Source organism: Sus scrofa, chromosome 1 (genome assembly GCF_000003025.6).
Source record: "Sus scrofa isolate TJ Tabasco breed Duroc chromosome 1, Sscrofa11.1, whole genome shotgun sequence".
NCBI lineage: Eukaryota > Metazoa > Chordata > Mammalia > Artiodactyla > Suidae > Sus > Sus scrofa.
This window is the reverse complement of record NC_010443.5, coordinates 197,120,903-197,135,924: the sequence shown is the minus strand read 5'-3', so window position 1 is coordinate 197,135,924 and position 15,022 is coordinate 197,120,903.

Sequence of the window (15,022 nt, the reverse complement as noted above, 5' to 3'; positions counted from 1 at the left end):
CATCTGTGAATTTAGAAAAAGGAGGCAAAAACAGCATCAGCTCAGCCAAAAGTGAGAGCATCCAAAAATGAAAGTGCAACCAATCTGTGCAAAAGGACACTGCATCAGGAATCCAGCTTTTTAGTTCCAGGCTGACCTGCGGGTCAGTTCAGTTTAAATAAACAAACATTTGTTGAGCTGCTCCATGTGCCAGGGACCATAGAAGGCCTGAAAATACAGAAATAATAAGGAAGATTTCTTGCCCTCCAGGAGCCTATAGTCTAGTGGAAAAGACAGATGTGTATACAGAGTGTACTCAGAGTGTTCAACTGGAGAGATCTAGTACACTTTTTGAAAGCAGGACTTCTTAAAGGGAACTGTAGGGATTACTCAGATTACCTGAGAACTGTCACTTTGCAGATTCTAATTCTGTACTTCTGGCTGGGACCCAAGAGTCCACATTTCTAACAAGCTTCCATGTAAGTAGAAGCTGCAGGCCTGAGGACCACATCTCGAATGTCTTTGTCGGAGACCACCATGCTTGCCTTGGTCATGATTTGTTAAACCAAGATGCTGACTTTCCCAGGTGTTTTCCTGAGGAAAAGCTGAGTAAAGGTAAGCACATGTGAACCAGCCAGTGATCTGTGGGAATGTTGAAAACAGTTCCCTCTTAATACGGCAGAGAGCAAAGGCTGAAAGGGTCTAAAACGGTAGGTAAGAATCAGTCCAGAGAAGAAATTGGGTTTTATTCTAGGGGTGGGTCAGTGCTTCAAAAGCTTGGAGTACTTAAAGTCACCTTGAAAGATTGTTTATGACAGATCCCTGGAGTCTGCCTCGACTAGATTCTGCTTTTTGCTTTTTTTTTTTTTTTTTTTGGTATGTTTTTGTTTTCACTGCCACACCTATGGCATATGGAAGTTCCCAGGCCAGGACTGAATTAGAGCTGCAGCTACAGCCAGGCAACATCAGATCAAAGGCACAACTGTGACCCATGCCACAGCTTTCATAAATGCTAGATCTTTAACTCACTGCATGAGACCAGAGATTGAACCTGCATCCTCACAGGGATAAGACTAGGTCCTTAACCACTGAGCCATAATGGGAATTCCTACTAGATTCTAATTCTAAAGCCTTTGGTCCTGTAATCAACATTTTTAACACTGCCCATCCCCAGGTGATTATCAAACAAATGATTAGCAGACCACACTTTGAAAAAAATGGCACAGATGGCATACCAAAATGAGAGCTTTATCCTTACAAATGAGATTTTCTGTTTGGAAAGCCATTGTGGAGCTATTGGTTTAAAGTGGTTAAGTGTGAAAATATGGAAAATAGTTAAGAGCCTATTAAAACAATAAAGTCAAGTGACAATACAAGTCTGAAACAGAGCATTCAGGGAAGAGGACAGATTTAAGAAAACTGTAGGGATGGAAATGTCAGAACTTACCAGCTGATTAAAAATAAGGAGTGAGGGAGTTGGAGGACTCTCTATGTGACTCCCAGATTTAGTGGCCTGGATGACTGGTAAGATGGTGAGGCCAACAACTGAAATAGAGAAAAAAAAATCAACAATTGGTTTAAGTGGCAATGATGATATATTTCACTTTGTGGTAGCTAGATTTTTGGCTTCAGAGGGCCAGCACAGAGAAACATGGGTACCAGCAAGCAGTTGGCTACATAAGACAAGCTCTCAGGAAAGAAATCAGGGCTAGAGATCTCAGGCAGAGGAAGAAGTTCAAAATCCTTTGAGTCACCTGCCTCTTGCATCCTTAACAATGCAATGCTAATGCCTGCAACAACACTGGTAGAATTTAATGCTATTAGTGCTACAATATAGAACTTTCAGGGGGGAAAAAAAAAGAAAAAAGAAAAACTTTCCTATGATTACCAGACACAAATAGCCTAGAGAAAATGGAAATAAAAATTTTAATAGAAACCACTGAAGGAAAACCTCTGGGAATCTGTGGATAAAAGAGATGCTACCTTGCAAAGGATTCTCCAATTGAGACACCATCTCCTCATGCAAAGCTCAGGCCACTGTGAATGGGTATAGACACTTAGCCAGCGCATGACTCATCTCAAAAATAATCTTATTGCAAAACTGAAGCTTGGTGGAGAGATGTCAAGTTAGGCAACCCAGTGATCATCTAGTGAAAATGAATTGACAAAAGCTCTGTGCCAGTACACCCATTTGTTTAATTAAGCTAACGCAGAGTAAAAAATTCAAACACCACCCACTGCCATCAATCAATCATTGTTTTTGTTTGAGCAGACAATATTACCAATGATGAGTTTCGTTCTTCTCAAAGCGAAGTCCCTAACCTTATTAAACATTAGTAGAAAGCATAGGTTGTACCAAGTATAATACAATTCTGGGTGCCTTGAGAACTACTTTTACTTTTAAATTTTTTAGATGCAGTCATCTCAGAGAATATCCCATTTTGACAGAGAAAAAATTACAACATTGATTTTTCACTTGCCTTCCTTAGTCTTTTCCACATACGAAGTTGAAACCTAGGAGCAGTCTGTCAGTCCCTTCAGATCCTCTGTCCACCATTGGGGAAGCACTGCATAAACCAAGTCATACTCATATAGTGGAATAGTACACTGATTTAAAAATAATGCCAAATAACATAGGAAAATACAGAGGATATGATTTTCAGTTTAAAAAAAGCCAAGTGCAAAATTGCAAAAAAGACAAATGTATGCATAATATTAAAAGATTAACAACAAATTTTGGCAGAATATTAAAATGTTATCTAAGATAAATTTTTTGGCTATAGGGTTATAGGATTTTAGAAGGATTTTTCTTTGTTTGTTCCAGTTTTTTATTTCTCACTTTCCTGAAATGAGTTAAAGTTAATTTTATAGTCAAAATTTAGAAAATCACAAACAAAACAATTCTTTTTATTGATTTCCTCTGTGATTCTGTGTGGGCTAGTTCCCTGAATGCTTAGATACCGGAAGATCCAATGAGTAATAAATAGAGAAGGTGTCACAGCATACAACCAGGCGTCATGTTTAGGTCAAAACATGAGAGCCAAGGAGTTCTCGTCATGGCACAATGGTTAACGAATCTGACTAGGGACCATGAGGTTGCAGGTTCGATCCCTGGCCTTGCTCAGTGGGTTAAGGATCTGGTGTTGTTGTGAGCTGTGGTGTAGGTAACAGACTCGGCTTGGATCCTGAGTTGCTGTGGCTCTGGTGTAGGCCGGCAGCTATAGCTCTGATTGGACCCCTGGCCTGGGAACCTCCATATACCATGGGAGCAGCCCTGGAAAAGGCAAAAAGTCCAAAAAAAAAAAAAAAAAAAAATGAGAGGAGAGTCAAGAAGGACCAAGATGAAGAAAACTACCGAGGCTGTTGTTACTGAACCCTCCAAACAGCTCCTCATAACCTACATATAATAACTGTGGACTGACTTAAGGTTACTCTGATGGTTCACATATGCTTTTTGTTAATATATTTATAAGGTAAAAACAATACCACATAAAATATCTCTGTTGAAGCTGTTTTTCATGAAGTGCAGTAAATCGGGTTATGTTCTTAGAGAAAAGACTGTTTACATTTACATGTAATACCTGTCACAATGGCTATGATCAAAAAGACAGTACCTAGCAAGCGCTGGTGAGGAGGTGGAGAAAAAGGGACTCTTCTGCACTATTGGCAGAAATGTAAACTGGTGCAGCTGCTATGGAAAACAGTATAAAATTCCTTAAAAAATTTAAAATGGAACTACTATAAGATTCATTAATTCCACTTCTGGGTATAAATCCAAAGGAAATGAAATCTCAAAGAGATATCTGCACCCCATGCTTAAAGCAGCATTATTTACAATAGTCAAGACACAGAAACAACCTAAATGTCCATCAGTGGATAAAAGGATAAAAAAAAAAATGTGTTGTATACATAACGGAATGTCATACAGACATAAAAAATAAGGAAATCCTATAGATTATTTGGGTAAAACAATCTACAGATTCAATGCAATCCCTATAAAATTACCCATGACATTTTTCACAGAACAAGAACAAATAATCCAAAAAATTTACATGGAATCATAAAAGACCCAGAATTGCCAAAGCAATCTGGGGGAGGGGGGCAACAAGCAGGACTTTAGACAATATTACAATAATCAAGACAGTGTGGTACTGGTACTGGCACAAAAAAAAAGACACACAGGCCAATGAAACAGAATAGAGAACCCAGAAATAACCCAGACACCTATGGTCAATTAATGTTCCACAAAGGAGGCAAGAATATAAAATGGGATAAAGACAGTATCTTCAGCAAGTTGTGCTGGAAAAACTGGACAGTTGCATGTAAATCAATGACACTAGAACACACCCTCATACCATGCACAAAGATAAACTCAAAATGGCTTAAAGACTTAAACATAAAAAAAGACAGTATAAAACTCCTAGAAGAGAATATAGGGAAAACATTCTCTAACATCAACCATACAAATGTTTTCTTAGGTCTCCCAAGGCAACAGAAACAAAAACAAAAACAAACCAATGGGACCTAATCAAACTTACAAGCTTTTGCACAGCCTTTAAAGGAAACCATAAAAAAATCAAAAAGACAACTGAAAGAATGGGTGAAATTAGTTTAAAATCATGCAACCAACAATAGCTTAATCTCCAAAATATACAAACAATTTATACAATGCAACAGCAAAAAAAATCCCAACAACCCAAATTGAAAAATGGGCAGAAGTCCCTAATAGACATTTCTCCAAAGAAGGTATACAGATAGCCAAGAGGCACATGAAAAAATGCTCAGCACACTAATTATTAGAGAAATGCAAATCAAAACCACCTCACACTGGTCAGAATGGCCATCATTAACAAGTCAACAGGAATTCCTATCATGGCTCAGTAGAAACAAATCTGACTAGTATCCATGGACACAGGTTCGATCCCTGACCTCACTCAGTGGGTCGAGGATCCAATGTTGTCATGAGCTGTGGTATAGGTTGCAGAGATGGTTTGGATCTGGCATTTCTGTGGCTGTGGTGTAGGCCAGTGGCTACAGCTCTGATTCAGCCCCTGGTCTGGGAACCTCCATATGCAATGGGTGCAGCCCTAAAAAGAAAATAAAAACAAAAAAAACAAAAAACAAGTCAACAAATAACAAATGCTGGAGAGGGTATGGAGAAAAGGGAACCTTCCTTCAGTTGGTGGGAATGAAAACTGGTATAACCACTCTGGAAGATGGTTTTGAGGTACCTCAGAAAACTAAATATAGAACTATCACATGACTTAGAAGTCCTGCTCCTGGGCATATGCCTGGACAACACTTTCACTGAAAAAGATACAAGCACCCCTATGTTAATTGCAACATTAGTGCAATAGCCAAGACATGGAAACAACCTAAATGTCCATTGACAGATGAATGGATAAAGAAGATATGCTATATATGCACAATGGAATAGCACACAGCCATAATAAGAACAAAATAATGCAATTTGCACTGACATGGATGGAACTAGAGAGTCTCATACTAAGTGAAGTAAGTCAGAAAGACAAAGGCGAATACCATATGATATTACTTACACCTGGAATCTAATATATGGCACAAATGAAACTATCTACAGAAAAGAAACAAACTCATGGACATGGAAAACAGACTTTGGATGCCAAGGGGGAGGGGAAGGGAGTGGGATGAACAGGGAGTTTGGGGTTAGTAGATGCAAACTATTGCATTTGGAGTGGATAAGCATGAGCTCCTGCTGTATGGCACAGGGAACTATATCTAATCACTTGTGATGGAACGTGAGGGAGGATAATGTGAGAAAAAGAATATATACATATATATATCTGGGTCACTTTGCTGTGCAGCAGAAATTGACAGAACATTGTAAATCAACTGTAATTAAAAACACTTAAAAAATAAGGATATCCTGCTATTTGCAACAACATAGATGAATCTTTAGTGAATATGTCTGACAAAGACAAATCCGTATGATCTCACTTATATGTGCAATCCGAAATAAGCAAAGTTATGGAAACAGAGAACAGATTGGTGGTTGTCAGAGGAAAGGGTTAGGAGTTGGTAAAAATGAGGGAAAGTGGCGTGAAGGCACAAACTTCCAGTTATAAGATGAATAAGTTCTAAAGACGTAACGTATAGCACAGTAACTACAGTAATTATAGGTAAGAATATTGTGTGGCATACTTATAAGTATACTGCTAAGAGAATAAATCTTAAAATTTCTCACGACATGTGCGCACGCACAGACACACACACAAACATACAGATGCTACCTATGTAAGGAGATGGATGTTTGGATATGTTAACTTACTTTATTGTGGTAGTCATTTCAGAATATACACATGTATCAAATAATCACATTGCACACCTTAAACTTATACAATATTATATATCAATTATATCAATGTATATCAATAAAGTTAGAGAAAGGTCTAACATCTAAGCTCTTCCTAGATATTGATACTTCAACACTTTCCATGCAAAGAGATATAATTTTTCTCCTCTTTACATCAAAACATGCCACTTTCAAGGAGAAAAATGTGCAAATTAATTATTGATGATGATGTGCTTAAAGCAATTTTCCATTGTACAAAATGATATTCCACTGAGGAATTTATAAAACAGTGATCCTTATAAGAATCTCAGAACCAATCTGTTCTATCTCTAAGAACAATTCTATTTGGTATAGTTCTTGACAATTTGATTTGCATACCATATTCATGAAGCTTAATTACATTAGCATAATTGTAGTACTGGGCTTTAAAATATGTAATGTTTAACTTTGTCCCATTTAGATTTTCTGGGACTTTGTGTAGCATTTGAAAAACTTTCAATGACAAAAACAAAAATAAAAAGCACAGAGCCCTTTTCCAAGAGTCTGATTGAATGGTAACTTCAAAAATAAAAGCAGAAAGTTAAGAACATTTGACTAGGACACCTTTTTCACCTGGCAACTCGATTAATACTTCAAAACTTTTAATTGCCCAGTGAAGCAAATCAGAATTCCTGCTGTTTTCTCTTATCCACCTTCATCAAGCAATACAGCTTTATGCCTGAATATTAGAGCATCTATTTTATGTAGAGAAAAGGAAAAAAGTAAGAGGAAGTTCACAAAGAGAAAAGAGAACATTAAAAAAGAAAATTATTTAAAATTGAAGAGACATTTCTCCAAAGAATACATATGGATGACCAATAGGCACATGAAAAAATGATCAACATCACTAGTGATTAAAGAAATGCAAATCAAAACTACAAGGAGGTACCACCTCACACTGGTCAGATGGCCATCATTAACAAGTCAACAAATAACAAATGTTGGAGAGGCTGGTGTGGAGAAAAGGGAACCCTCTGCTGGTTGGAATGTAAATTGGTACAACTGATATGGAAAACAGTATGGAGGTACCTAAGAAAACTAAATATAGAACTACCATATGACCCAGCAATGCCACTCCTGGGCATGTATCCAGGAGAAACATTCATTCAAAAAGATATATGCACCGCTATATTCATTGCAGCTCTATTCACAATAGCCAAGACATGGAAACAACCTAAATGTCCATCTGCAGATGAATGCCTTAAGAAGATATGGTAAATATATACAATGGAATACTCCTCAGCCATGAAAAAGAACAAAATAATGTCATTTAAGGCAACACGGATGGAACTAGAGATTCCCATACTAAGTGAAGCAGGTCATAAAGAGAAGACAAATACCGTATGATATTACCTATATCTAGAATCTAATATATGGAGCAAATGAACCTATGTACAAAACAGAAACAAATCAGGGACATGGAGAGCAGACTTATGGTTGCCTGGGAAGAGGGGGGATGAAGTGAATGGATAGGGAGTTTGGGGTCAGTGGATACAAACTGTAACATTTGGAATCGATAGGCAATGGGGTCCTACTTGTACAGCACAGAAAACTGAGTGTGATTGGGTCACTTTGCTGTACAACAGAAAAACTGAAAATCAACTATATTTTAATAAAAAAATAAAATAAAATATAAAAGAAAAAGAAAAGCCAAAATGTGAAATTCATGCATATCTCTGCATAGTAGAAATTGAGATAATAATAAATAAAAAGAAGACCTATTTATTTTCTACTTACCATGTTTTATGCATACAAATTTTCAAGGATCAAAGCTAATCTTCCATACTTAAAACATTTTCAAAACCATGGTTTTAATAACTGTTTCTTAAAATGTGTGACAAATAATGAGATGCAAGCTGATATGTGTTAGAAATTAGTAAATTTTAGAACTACATAGAATCCAGAAAGCAAGTCATCTAACCCTCTCTATAATATGTGAGCACATTGAGGTTGGAGTGTTCACTTACTCAAGACCACGCAGGCAGGGGGCAGAAGCTCATAGATCCTGACTATGTTTCATAAGAATTTTACCAGCGGTTTCACTTTGTCAGCAGTAGAACTACAGGGATTTGGTTGGTACAACTCAAACTATCATCATGAAATGCAAATAAAAAGTTTCCTGAATTGACTGTTTTCCTGGCTCTTTTTCATAGCCCCCTAACAGCAGCCCTGAGCCAAAGCCTGATTCTTAAGTCATATCACTCATAGCATCTTTCATGGTTCTATGAGATAATCTTGGGTGATTTTATCTATAGTAATAACTAATAGCAACTAATAAATTCTGAATGCGTCTTTTATATCAGGCACATTTCCAAGCAAATACACGTCATTTAATTCTCACACTAATCCTATGCAGTAAGCACTGTTATCAACCCTCATTGATAAATGGGGCAACTGAGACACACAATGTTTGTGTGTTTTCCCCACAGTCACTCAGCTATGCATGCATGTTACTGTATTTGATTTTATTTTCACAACTATGCTAACTCATTAATATTACTATTTACATTTTATAGACAGGAAATAGAGGACAAAATGAATCAAAATTCTATTCAAAGATGGCTAAAAAAGTTGGTGGTAGAGCCAGGGTTTGGACCAAGTTTGATTCAGAAATCAAATGGTTTATAAATGTGCTACCCATGGAAGTCCTCCTTAGAAGAAATACTTTTACAAGTCATACCTGGATGTTGCTTTTATGTGTTACCTCTTAGGTGTCTTCCCCTGCTTGCTAGGCACCAACATATCCCATTAGAGGGCAGGGAATGGAGCAACACTTTTCTTAAGGGACTGTTTTGCAAATAATACTCTGATAGATACCATGCATGTGACTTCTTGGGGTTCAGTAGAGCACAGATGTATTATCACAAAAATATGACCAGAACAGATAAAGCCTGGACAGCTGTTCTGGATCAGACCCTCAGTTAACTCTGGTGAATTTGCTTAGAAACTCTAGTATGCATATAAGCGTTGCAATAGACCAGGTCATCAGTTGGTTAATGAAGTGTCAGCATTTCTCAACTAATTGGCTGAGTATTTCTCTAAAGAAATCCAAAGAGTAAACTTCAGGCAAACATCTTTGATAATGATAGCTATAAGAGGCATAGGCTCTGGCCACTGGATTGAATTTCAGTTTCTACACAAGTGAAAGGTGCTGTGAGGCCTAATGGGTTTTATCAAAGTGGTGAAGCAATGGGACATAATGGGGAGGAATTTTATAAAAAGGTAAGTGCCAATAACTCAGAGTGAATGTCAAGAGTAGGGATGGAATAGAAACTAGGGCTAGAGGTAGGAAAATACTTCTTAAATCAGATTTGATCCTAGGGATTCTAGAATGACTCAGTCTGAAGGAAAAGGTCTGAGACTGGTAATCCTGTGAGTTTAATATTAAATCAGAAATGGACCCTACCGCCTAAAGACTCTCAAATTTAGAAAAATAGTCACTGGTCCATAAGAGTATATGGAGGTGTTCTTAAAGATAATATCAATCATACTTTCAAGCTGCAGATGCTGTAACTGAGCACAAAGATGATCACAAGCATATCCAAAGTTGTAAGTCATAGAGTAATAATAGCTGAAATGAATTCTTACTATGCATGGTCTAAAAACATTAGAACAATTAGCCATTTATAGCTATCCTCTGAGGAAGGAGCTATAAATTATCTTCATTTTTCAGATGCGATAACTGAATTATGGAAGGTTACGTAATGATACAAAATTTTTAGGTAGCAAAAATGGGAAAGGTAAATGTAATTTACAACAGACAAGGAAGAGAACCCTGAGATGGGCCCGCAGAATTTTTCTGCAACACTTACTCTGTACTTGCAAATTTATTTGCCAGTAATACTCTGATTAGATACCTTGCATGTGACTTCTTGGCATTCAGTACAGCATGGATGTCTTATCACAAAGATATGACCAGAACAGATAAGGCCTGGACAGCTGTTCTGCATCAGACCCTCAGTTAACTCTGGTGGGTTTGCTTGGAAACTCCCCTTATAGATACAGCAAGATAAATATCTTTGGGTACATTACTTATGTTATGTTAGTATACAGGTAACCATTGCCATAGACCAGGTCATCAGTAGGTTAGTGAAGTGTCAGTCCCCCTTCACTGAAACCTAAAAAGAGCCCTTGTCACAGCTTGCTTCTTGGCTTCTTAGCACAATATTCTGCTCTTCTGTGGATAATAACAAGAGCGAGCATGGATTAGGCTTTTACCCTGTGGCCAGCATTGTTCTAAGTGTTTTACATCCTGGGCAGAAACAATGATGTTTATCAAAAACATTCCTTTTCTCTCCTCATTTTGGAGCTTCTTTCAGTTAGTCAGAGATGCCTGAAGTGGCATGTGTCACTTCTCAGCTGTGGCATGGAAAAGCCTGTGCCAGTAACCACCCCTACCCCTTGCCCTGCCGCAGAGAAGCAGAGGCCTCTTGTCCAGATGGCCGATCTACAGGATTCAAGCAGACTGGATTGCTGAGCAGCTGCATGGATGGCAGTTGCCCTGGAGGCCTGCCCCAACCCATCATTGACTTTGTATAAATGAGAAACAAACCTTTGTTGCACTAAACCTCAGTGATTTTAGTTTGTTTCTCAGTGTATGCTAGCATCTCCTGACTGGTAACACATAACATAATTCACTTAATCCTCCCATTAGTCTTAAGACTGCCAGATGAGGAAAGGGAGAGCCAGAGAAGTTGAAGATTACAAAGCTAGGGCCTGGTGATGCCAGATACAAATTCAGGCAGCCTCACTCTGGAGATCTTGTTCTTTCCCATCACACTCTCATTGATGTTTACTGTCACAAAGGAGGCACATACTGAGGTGCTGTATGAAATAACACAAGTTATTCACAGTCCATTTTGAGTCAGACTTTGTTTTTGCATTCCGATATAACATATTGTGAAAACATAATTCTATTGAGCCATGCCTATTAAAGACATAAACAGGACTCCACCCTGTTCTGTCTTCTGTTAACAGTTTCTAACATGGCACACTTGGAAACTGTGGTAAAAATAGTATAAAAAGGCCAGTTTCATAATCAGAAAGATTCTACCTTTTGCATGCTACAGATAACACAAACAAAACACATTGCTCAACTGAAAGATGAGAATAAGAAAATAATTTCAGTTTTAATGAAAATATTCCACAGAATAGAATAGGCAAGGAAAAAAGCAAATGAGAGAAAGGATTAGCTTCATTAGTAGAAAGTTACTAATAGTAAATAATGATCTCTAGGGGAGATAAATTTGTTTTTTAATGAGAGAAGGATTTATTTTATGATGATTAAATGGTAAGCAATAGAAAAATGTATCCAGAGAGAGAAAGAGGGCAAATGTTGAGAGGCAGAAAGAGATTAGTTGCTTTTTGCCAAGCAGTCCATAATGAGGATGATTAGAGGAGAACATAATTGATTACTAATATCTCTCAGCCTGGACATCCAAGGAATTATGGAGAATTAATCTTTGGAGCTATAATAAAATAGATGATGATAAATATCATATGTAACTATCAATGTGGAATAAAACAGTAGATGAGAAAGAGGAAGTTAAACAGTTATTTCTTGCCTTTTTTATTTTAAGCACTCAGTTAAGGCACTGCACAACTCTAAGAAATTCATCAAAAGAAAAATAATGTTAATGATTGTTAATATTTACAGGGTACTTTCCATGTACTAAACACTGTTTGCAATGTTTTAATGATTAAATGAAATAACTCATTTAATCATCACAATCCCATTTCAGAAGAAGAAAACTGAGAAACAGAAAATTTAAAAACTTACCTCAGTAGAGGCAAATTTAAACCTAGGATCTGGCTCCATGGGCTGTGCTGATAACCACTGTGCTTTCTACCTCTCTCAGATCAGTGCCTTATGGATAGGTGGTATGATGTTTTGATCCTGTAATCATGGAAAGAACATGAGGCTTGAAACCCAAAAAGCACATTTCCTTCCTATCCCCCTCCATCGCTTTCCAAGTCTGAAATCAGGGACAAGTGTATTCTTTTTTTACTAAGACATCCATGATCCATGAGCCACTGCCCAGGATTATTGTCATAATCAAATAAGTAAGGGAAAGATGTGGAAAGTTCTTTACCAACTGCTGACTGCTTTTTACATGTGAGAAATTAAATCCAAGGCATAGCATAGTATCTAGATGAGCATTCAGAGCACTCCATGTAATTTTCTCTGAGTATTAGTCAGCTCATATGCCATTACAAAGCACCACAGACTGAAATTTATTTTATCACAGTTTTGGAGGTTAGAAGTTTGAGACCAGGGTACCTGCATTGTCAGGACCTGGTAAGACCTCTCATCCTGGTTTAAAGATAGATCCTTTCTCCATTAGTTCAAACATGACAGAGAGAGAATAAGCCTCAGTGGCTATCTATATAGAGCTGTAATTCTGAGCCATAATGAGGGTCCCTCCCTCAGGATCTCCTTTAAACCTTATCTCCCAATGGCCTCATCTTCAAATACCGTCACAGGGATTAGGGTTTCAACATACAAATGGGGGTGGTGGTGCATAATTCAGTAAATAGCACTGGGTAAAAAAACAAAGCATTTATTTTTGTGTTTATGTTGGATAGGGAATCTGCAGTACAGGTTGAATACAGGGAGAAAGGAAAACCTTCCAAAAATAGTACTAAATGTTTGGTGAATCCATGATGTCATAGATAAAAAGGTATGATGGATCAAGTGTGCATATATACATTCAAAATAATTGTTTTGAAAAAGAGGCCAGAACTCTTCACTGAAGGAACGTTAGAAAAGCAAGTTCTGGAGTTCCTGTTATGGCTCAGTGGTTAACGAATGCGACTAGGAACCATGAGGTTTTGGGTTCGATCCCTGGCCTCGCTCAGTGGGTTAAGGATCCGGCGTTGCCATGAGCTGTGGTGGAGGATGCAGACAGGGCTCAGATCCCACGTTGCTGTGTTGCTGTGGCTGTGGTATATGCCAGCAGCTACAGCTCCAATTAGACCCCTAGACTGGGAACCTCCATAAGCCACGGGTACAGCCCTAGAAAAGACAAAAAGACAAAAAAAAAAAAAAAAAAAAAAAGAAAGAAAAGAAAAGCAAGTTCTATTTTATGAGGTACTTCAGGATAGTGGGTAAGAACAGACTGCTATGCTCATCAGATCTAAGCTTTGATATTGACTTTGCCATTCTGCGAGACCAAGTCATTTAACTTTCCTAAACATGAGCTCTCTCATTTTTGTTGCTAGGGTTCCCTGCCCTGCAACCTACCATTGTTCTTAGGTCCATAAAATTAAACGTTCTTCATTGCCACAGTTAGCCTTTGTCCTGATTTTCTACTATTTTGGCCTCATGATGTGGAACTTTTAACAATCATATATCCTAATTCTGACTCAATGTCTGCACCTGGAAAGCTTGTAAGAATCTCTAAACATAACCAACAGTGACTTCCTGGTACCCAGTTTCACCCCACTTACACTTCATGAACAATTTCAGGAATTTGATTTTACCCATTGTCAAATAAAAACTTCTAAGTTGTTGTTTTCTCTTCTCTCATACTCCATATCCTGGCAGCTGTGCCTTCAGAAACTGTCTAGAATTCAACCACTTATTTTCACAACTTCCATCCTCATCCAAGCTATGACATCTTTCATGTGGAATACTACTGAACATCCTTCTTAAGACTCCTCTTGTTTCCACTCTTGTTTGTCTGCAGTGTGTTCTCCATGCTAGAAAAAAATAATTTGAAATGCCTGTGTTAATGCAAGTGGATCATTATATTATCAGTAGTTTAGTTTATTCTATTAACACATCTACATATAGGATAATAAATTGAGCCATGAGTTAAAGTCTATTTGTAACCCTTTCTAAGAAGGATTATTGAATAATTTGGAAACATCTGATTATGTTCTGGAATTAAAGTAGTGAACAAAATACAAAAGACAAAAAATAATGTGTATACATAACATATATGTATAGATGAGCTCTGAACAGGGGTTAGGGTTACCAGCCCTGGAACAATCAAAAATCCAAATATAACTTTACAGTTGACCCTCCACATCTGTAGATACAACCAACTGCAGATTTTGTAGTACTGTAGTACATATTCACTGAGTAAAATTCACCTATAAATGGACCTGTGCTGTTAAATCTGTGTTATTCAAGGGTCAACTGTATAAGTATACATGCACATGTATGTATGTATGTGTGTATATACAGAGTAACAGGCAACATAAACCAGTTCCTAAAGATCTCAGACAATTTAGAAGATAAAGCTATGAAACATTTATCTACTAAGAGATGAGAAATCAAGCTATGTATTCAATTCTATCCTGCTGGAGTGAAAGTCATGTGTAAGGGGTCTGTAAACACCTGCTGAGGTCAGAGGCTTAGGCGTGATATGCTGAGGGAGGAGAGAGAAACTGCACTCTGTGAACAGAGGTTGAAAATTCTCAGCCAAAAACACAGACTGTTCATTATAGGTCCACAACCAGTAGGGACAGTCAGACTCCTAAAGGCAGTTCCCAACTGACAAACAGGTGATGCTCTAGCAGTTAATTTGAAGATTGATTGTGTGGAACTCATGGCATTTTCTCCCATAAAATGTGTTATAAATGGTGGTAGGGTGGGTTCCATGGTCAACACATAAAAGCTTATTTAGTCCATAGTGATAGTGAAACTCATCACATTTGATGCAGAAA